Genomic DNA, 8,273 nt, shown 5'->3' on the forward strand with positions numbered 1-8,273 from the left:
TCATAAAAGTTATTATTTATTTATATTTGTAGATTGAGTTGTGCGCGGCAACAAAGAAGACATTATTTATTTATATTTGTGGATCGGGTTGCGCCACCGTAATGGAGAAGACATATATAACTATTTTGAGCTGTTATTTTCCGTATCCGTGTTGTATTGAGGAGGTTGAGCTTTGATGTTATTACAGGGCCTCTGTTATGTGATTTATGTTCAAGTTTCCACGTTGTACTTGTTTTCTCAGTTTTGTTGTTATTTCAGTATATTCGTATGGATTTTTGGTGAGTGCCTTGTTAAAGCCTCGTCACTACCTCGTCGAGTTAGGCTCGGCACTTACAGAGTTCATGGGGTCGGTTGTACGTATTTACCCTAAAATTCGAGTAACAATTAAACTTATATTGTGGTTTTAAGGATATGTGATTTAATCCAATACCAATCTATATTGGATTTAATCCAATACCAATCTATATAAATTAAAGAATAAAATAAGTCAAACCAGTGTGCAAGCCAAATCTCGACCTCGAGCTATGACAGTCTCGAGGTGGAATAGTGGGAATAGCAAGTTACAAAACAACTCTGATGAACAATAAGTAAAATAGCTAAAGATTAAAGTGCATGTATTTTCTTATCAACCAAAAAACATGTCTTACAAATGAATGTGCTCCCCTTTATATAATAGGGGAGTACTAAATAAGGTACCCTTATAATTACAGTAGGAAATCATATTTGACAGCTGGCAAACCGCCAAGGGTCAATCCATTCCGCAATTTACGCTGTGATCTTCGGGCCGTTGCGGGTATCTCGCTCTTTCTGTTTGTTACCCCCCCCCCCCCATGTTTTTGAAAGTGAAAGTATGTCATAAATAAATTAATGAAAGCTATCAAATGAGATGTTACATCCCGCATTTTCGTACGTTAATGTTTCGTCGTCAGTTAACCAACGTATGTTGGAATGAGATTATTTTGAGATTATAAGCATTATGCTATTTCAAATAAGTGATGAGTAAATTCGTGAAGGAGAGAGAGTAAGCAAATCAAAGAAAATGAGTTTCGTCCAAGTTTGGCATTTTGGGAATGAAATATGGCCCAAACTATAATACCCGGTATTTATGGACTAGTGCCATATAAGGTACCACATGACCACGATAGTAAGGTGTATAAGGTGAATTAAATGTGAGTTGTATTTTAAGTAATTTGAGATAATTCTTAATTATATGGGTAATTGGTTGGTTATTGGTTAATATGAGGTTAATTAGTTTAATAGTGAATTAGTGAATAATTAAGATTTTGGATAAGTTTAAGAAGGCATTTAACGTGGCAGCAAGGACTTAAGACATTATGACTCATTGGTCTTGATAAATGGGTGGCATGTGTAAGGAAAGTTTTGGATTAAATAAACCTCAAAAGTGGAGCCCACAAGTCTTTAAGGTAAGGGATTTTCTTATAGTTTGTAATTAAGCACTTGTGCTGCTAAGAAACCGGAAAAGTCTCAAACAATATTTCATGCAAATCTTTTACAATGTGAGATAGATCTACGTGATTTTGCTTTAGCAAATTGTTTTATCCGAAATTATACTGCGTAATAGCAACAGAATTTTGCAATCTAAGGGGAGTACGGTACAATCTTTATCAAGAATATCATAGGAATTTTCTCCTATGTCGATTCGATGTGACGGGTTGTCATAATTGACGTGTGTTATAGAGATTGTGAAGATAATTGGCTCAAATATATTAAGGCTATTTCTTCTTTCTTTTGGCATGATCTATACGATACAAACGAAACGAGAAAATGCACAACTTCCATAAATGACTCTATTCATAGAAGTATTAGAGGTGCATATGTTCTTGAATTTCTATCTGTCCTACTATTTTATCATCTGTTCATGGGTCTCAGAAAAATACGTAAGTTGAAAAGTTTACTTCATGATATTACTCAAAGGCATAATGCTCTTATAACATTCCAAAAGATTTTATTGACGTACTTTTCATGCATTGCATTCATTTATACATATACATTGATTCATGACTAGATGGCATTATATACGCGTATATATGTATATTATATGTATATGGGATATGGAAAAAGGTTACGGCGTTATATATGCACCACCACCTGATCAGCTGGTATACGTTGATGATGTTGCCCACAGTGGCCGAGATGATATGATAGGATGCCCTCAGAGGCTTGATGATGTTATGAACACAAGTACCTATGCACGACATAACATTCATACGCATATCCATGACACTATAAGTATTTCATGATTTACAGAATTATCTAGACTTACAGGTTGAGTTATTTACTCTATACTTCTTACATGTCTATTATTTATTGATTTTCATTCCATACATACTCGGTACATTATTTGTACTGACGTCCCTTTTGCCTGGGGATGTTGCGTTTCATGCTCGTAGGTCCCGATAGACAGGTCGAGAGTCCTCCAAGTAGGCTATTAGCTCAGCAGAAGATGTTGGTGCACACCATTTGCTCCGGAGTTGCTTATTTGGTCAGTATAATTAGGATATGTATTGATTGGTATGGCGGGGCTCAGTCCCGCCCTTTATGATACTTATGTAGTCTTAGAGGCTTGTAGACAGATGTCATGTATACGGATACTTGTATGGCCTTGTCGGCCTATGTTTAGATTACAAATGATCATGTTGGCCTTATAGGCCCGTATGTCACATGTATAAGTTTTTATATCAGGTCAGGTCATCCTATATTGAGTATTCCCTTATGTTTATTCTGGCTAGCCCATGATGGCCCGTTTGGCCCATTTGCCAATGAGAGTATGATAAGAAAGATATGTATATTGGTACTCTATTGAGTAAGGCATCGGGTCCCCGTTGCAGCCTATATGTTTGGGTTGTGACACTGTTACTGAATCATAACAATATTATCTCGAGGTATGCCTTCTTCCGACCTCGGCAAACGATTTCGACCTCGACCTCGACCTCGATATTAGGAAGGAGGCTCGACCCCGAACTCAGCATCCTGGCCTCTCGACGTGGTATCACCTTTTCCATCGGAGAATGAAATCGGGTAGCCCCCATTTCTACCACATACAGATAGTCCCCTCGTTTCTTAGAATAAAATGATAAGAAACGACTTGAACCTCGATTTTTCGGAGGCCCTGATGATCATGTCCTCCTCATGATGTAAGCTCTTGAGGTGACCGAAACATCCCATCGGTTCGTTTCCCCAAAACATTAAATGCTTGCCAGTGGCGGTAGGCCACTAGCGCTGCCGAACCGCCACCTTATGCCTAAAAATACAGGGCTTCTATTTGAATCAAAAACTTTGCGTCCACCTTCAAACATTCTTGAACTCTTCCTCTATTCATCTTTCTTTTTCATTACCTGTTGATCCACCCCTTTTAGCACCAAAAGATATAAAACTCCACCTCTTTCCGCTTCCTCCAACCTGAATCAATGGCGAAAACCTCCAAAACCGTTCCTCTTAAGGAGAAAGATTCCTCCTCTTCTTCTCGGTCGACCAGTGATAAAGCGCCGGCTCTTCATGAGATTTTTCTTGGTCCCTGTGTCACAAAGAACGACTTCAAAGTCGAAAATCACCCATTAATCCCTTGCCGATATGAGCACGTATCAAGATATATTTGCTCGATAACGGAGAAACACCTCGAGGCCATGAAGAGAGATTATGGTTGGGGGGACCAGGTCGTGGTACAGATCCCTTCCCCTGAGGATAGTATCACCACTCATGTAAAGGGGTTCCTAAGTGTCTACACTTACCCCTTAACACTGGATCCCATAGATCCAGTCGTCATCAATCACCCTCGACTAGATCCACCCTTCTTTCTAGCGCATAGTTATCATGATCTGTTTCTTCTCCAGCAAGGCCGAAGGGCTAGAGTTCACCCTCAACCATCTCATTCGATTATATCGACCTTAACTTTTCCGAGGGTTGATCAAGCTCCAACTTCGGGCGACCAAAACCTTTTTTGCTAGCAACGACGAGGATAAATATCGGGGTTGGATGAGCCGATTCGTGCGAGTGAGGACCTGCGACATCATCCCAGAGGAGAAAATGCCATTCCCAGAGAAGTGGAACCCCGAACGTAAGTGAATTTTTTACCTATTAGCCTTCGTGCTCCTTTTTTGCATTATGTGATGCATTCATCTATTTTGCAGCGGTTGCTTGGATGTCCCATGCGGTCAATGACCTCGAAGACTGGGTCCGAAGACTAGCCTCAACCTCCTCTTATAACGAGCGCCGCTAGCGTGACTTGGCGAGGGGTAGATGGAAAGCCAAACATCAAGGTAAGTTTATCTTGTAAGCTTTTGATGTTTTCCTCTTTATCGGAGATGTCTCTTTACTCATACTTAATTCACATTCATGCAGGCATTGAAGATATTTCTGAAATGAGGCCAGCCCTGCCTGGGGAAGAGACCGAGTCCCCGATTCCGAAATCGGTGAAAGATAATAAAAGGAAAAGGGTTTCGAAGCCCGAAGACCCCAAAGATAAAAGGGGTCCAGCTCGAAGACGCAAAAAGAATCTCATTCCCGTGGATATAGAATCGGTCCACCAGATGAATGAAGAAGAGGAAGACGAGGGTGAAGACTCAACACTAGTGGTTTGAGCCAGGAAGCCGGTTGAAGCTGCCAAGCCCTCCGAGCCGGAGACCCTGCCTCGTGATGAGGATGCTTCGAAGATAGATGCGAGCACAACCCCTGAATCTACCGAGGTCAAGATTGTTCCCTAGCCATCAACAAGCACACTATAAAGGGTAGGTTTTGAGATCCCCAAGGCTGAACAGAGCACCCCGAGTGATTTGCTCGGGGCCATGACAATAGGTCACTCTCCCTCTCTACCGACTTATTCTGAGGAGGCCATAAGGAAGGCTCGGGCTCTGTAAACGCCTGACGTAGGTGGAGTCCCAAGTGAAGAGGATCCTTTCCAGGATTACTTTACTGGGGTCGGTGACGCTGCCGATCTCAATGACGCATCTACCCTTTTCAAAGAGGCTCAACGCCTTTTATCCCGAGTAAGCATTAATTCCTAACGTTGTAATTTTCTTTTCCTTCTTCTCCCTTTACCCTAACTTGTATCTTTCTTTCTGTGTAGGTTTTCACCAAGTTTAGGGTCGACCTAAGCCAATGCGAGGTCGAGCTCCATAAGACCTTGGATGAAAGGAACGCTTTGAAATCTCCTTTGCAGTCAAAAAGAGGAGGAGCTTAGGGACCATCGGGCAGACTTGGCCAAGGCTCGTAAGGATGAGGCCGAGCTAGACAAGCAGGTAACTGTCATTTTGAAAGAGTATAGCCTACTCGACCCAACTGTGGAGGCTAATACTTCAGTGTCTCAGCTGCAGCAAAAACTTGTCACGACCTGGATTTCCCACCCTCGGGAGTCGTGATGGCACCTACTAGTGAAAGCTAGGCAAGCCAACCAATTGAACTATCTACCTTATTTCCATTTTTAATCCGATAACGGTTAAGAGACAACAATTAGATAACAATAGAATTGAATAAGCCGAAGGCTACATTGTAAAGATTTAATAATACTGCTAATACCAATCCATAACAAATCTACCCAAGACTGGTGTCACAACTTCACAGACTGTCTAAAAGTACTACAAATAAAGGTGTGAAAGAAATAAATACAACACTGTCTTTGAAAGTACATGAAAGAAACAGGAATAGTAGATAGAAGGAGACACCAAGGCCTGCGGACGCCCGGATCGCCTGATGAACAAGAAACAGCAATCTCACTGCGGTCCGAAGTCTACCGCACTGGGATCTGTACACAAAAATGTACAAAAGTGTAGTATCAACATAACCGACCCCATGTGCTGGTAAGTGCCTAGCCTAACCTCGGCGAAGTAGTGACGAGGCTAGGACCAGACTTCCTAATAAACCTGTGCAAGATAGCGTACAAAAATAATAGGAAGCAGATAGCAATGGTGGCAACAATGATCAACCAGGGATATAAATAGCAGGCGACAAGAACACCATAAATGCTTCTCAAAAAATAATAAATACAAGTGCAATCAATTAATCAAGTCCTTCAAATATAAATCTTTCGCCTATAAATCCTTCAAGTAATAATCTCTAAGATTATATATTTTTCAATAAATATATTTCGAATATATTTCCTTCAAATAAATATCTTTCAAATAAGCATCTTTCGAATATAATTCTTTCGAGTAAAGGTCACCTTGTGACACCTCATTTCATAGTCATAAATAATATAGGTCTCAGCCCATTTTCATATTTTCATGGCACCTAGTGCCCATATTTATGTCACAACCGCGCGGACAACTCACGTGCCATTAAATAAAACCATAATATTTCCCCCAGCACCTTGTGCCCACATATTTCTGTCTCACATTGCACAACAATATTCTCATGTTACTCAGCTCATAGGTTCCATAACCCAATACAATTAAGAATGTTCAAGGAGCCTCCTTCACTTAACATAAAGTAGAGTACAACTTCCAACCCAATTAGGAAATCAACAAGAAAAGATGAAGTTATTTTTAGAAATCATTTGATAAAGAAAATACAATTTTCAATAAAGTACAATATCGAATGAATCATTACCTTTAATACGAGAAATTAATAAATCAAAACATAGTAGAAATTTCTTTTTAAGTAAAGTACAACCTCAAATGGTTTAAGAAAACTTTAGTTGAGAAATCAATTGAGTTAAAAATGTAACAATTCTTGAAATTTGAAGTATTGGACATATTAAAAAAATAAGGCGAGGTATTGTAAACACTATGGATTCCAACACAAAGGATCACAACCGTAAAGGGATCTAAACAGTTAATACACTTGAACTGTTAATAACAAGTAAACACAACAAACAGAAAGTGCACGGCATCACCCTTCGTGCTTTAACACTCTCTCATCAAAACAATACACGGCATCACCCTTCATGCTTTACACTCTTCCTCACCCAAGCAACAAACACAAGGCAAATTGGGTTAGTGAATCTATAACATCGAAATAAAATCAAGTAATAATGGAAAATCAGTAAATAAACGTACATGACAACATAACTCAGTTAGAATCAGGAAAAATCATGGACAAGTGCATGGCATCACTCTTCGTACTTTTACTCTCGTCCTCACCATAAGAATCAATATAAACTGCACGGTATCACCCTTCATGTTCATTCCTCCTCACCATAAAATCAATATAACCGGCACGGAATTGTACATCGTGCGGCACGACATCACCCTTCGTGCTTTACACTCTTCCTCACAAAATCATACACGGCATCACCCTTCGTGCTTTAACACTCTTCCTCACCCAAACAACAATCACAAGAAATAAGGGCAAGGAAATAAATGAAATCACAATAAAATCCCGGTAAGGGAACAATAGTACAACAATCAAATCCCGGCAAGGGAAACAACATCAAAACAATAACATCCCGGCAAGGGAAACAATATCAAAACAATAATACTTCCACAAGTCATATTTCTCAATAGAAATTATCATATAGAGCATATACACTACGAAACAGAGTCAGATTAATCAAAGTATAAGACTCACGGGCATGCTTGACACCAACGTATAGATACTCGTCACCATGCCTATACGTCGTACTCAACAAACAACACATAACAGATCTAGTCCCTCAAGCTAAGGTTAGACCAAACACTTACCTCACTTTGTAACCAATTCAAAATTCCAACAAGCCTTTACCTCGCGAATTCGTGCCCGAAATTCTCAAATCTAGTCATAAATAATTCGATTCAGTCAATAAAAATTATAGGAATTAATTCCATATGAAATTCTACATTTTCCATTAAAAATTCGAAATTGCACTAAAACTTTTCCCGTGGGGCCCACGTCTCGGAACCTGACAAAAATTACAGAATATGAAACCTCATCCAACCACGAGTCTAACCATACCAAAATTACTAAATTTCGATAACATTTCGACCCTCAAATCCTCAAATCTATCCGAGAGAGTTTTCAAACTCTTCCAACTAAATTCATAGATTTAATACCAAAACTAGTAATAGATTTGGGTAATCTAACCAAAATTAAGTTAAGAACACTTACCCCGTTGTTTTCTCTGAAAATCTCGTGAAAATCACCTCTTCCCGAGCTCCAATTTGACAAAAATGTAAAATGGGACAAAGTCCCGTTTTTAGAAATAAACATTCTGTCCAGAATTCGGGGGTTACTGTTCATGCATTTTTACTGTTCACGGGGTACTGTACACGGTACTGTTCATGGGGTGCTGTACATAGTACTGGTTATATGCTGTAAAAAAAAATTCAGCAGCCTTTTTATAT

The sequence above is a fragment of the Nicotiana tabacum genome, chromosome 1 (assembly GCF_000715075.1).
Source record: "Nicotiana tabacum cultivar K326 chromosome 1, ASM71507v2, whole genome shotgun sequence".
Classification (NCBI taxonomy): Eukaryota; Viridiplantae; Streptophyta; class Magnoliopsida; order Solanales; family Solanaceae; genus Nicotiana; species Nicotiana tabacum.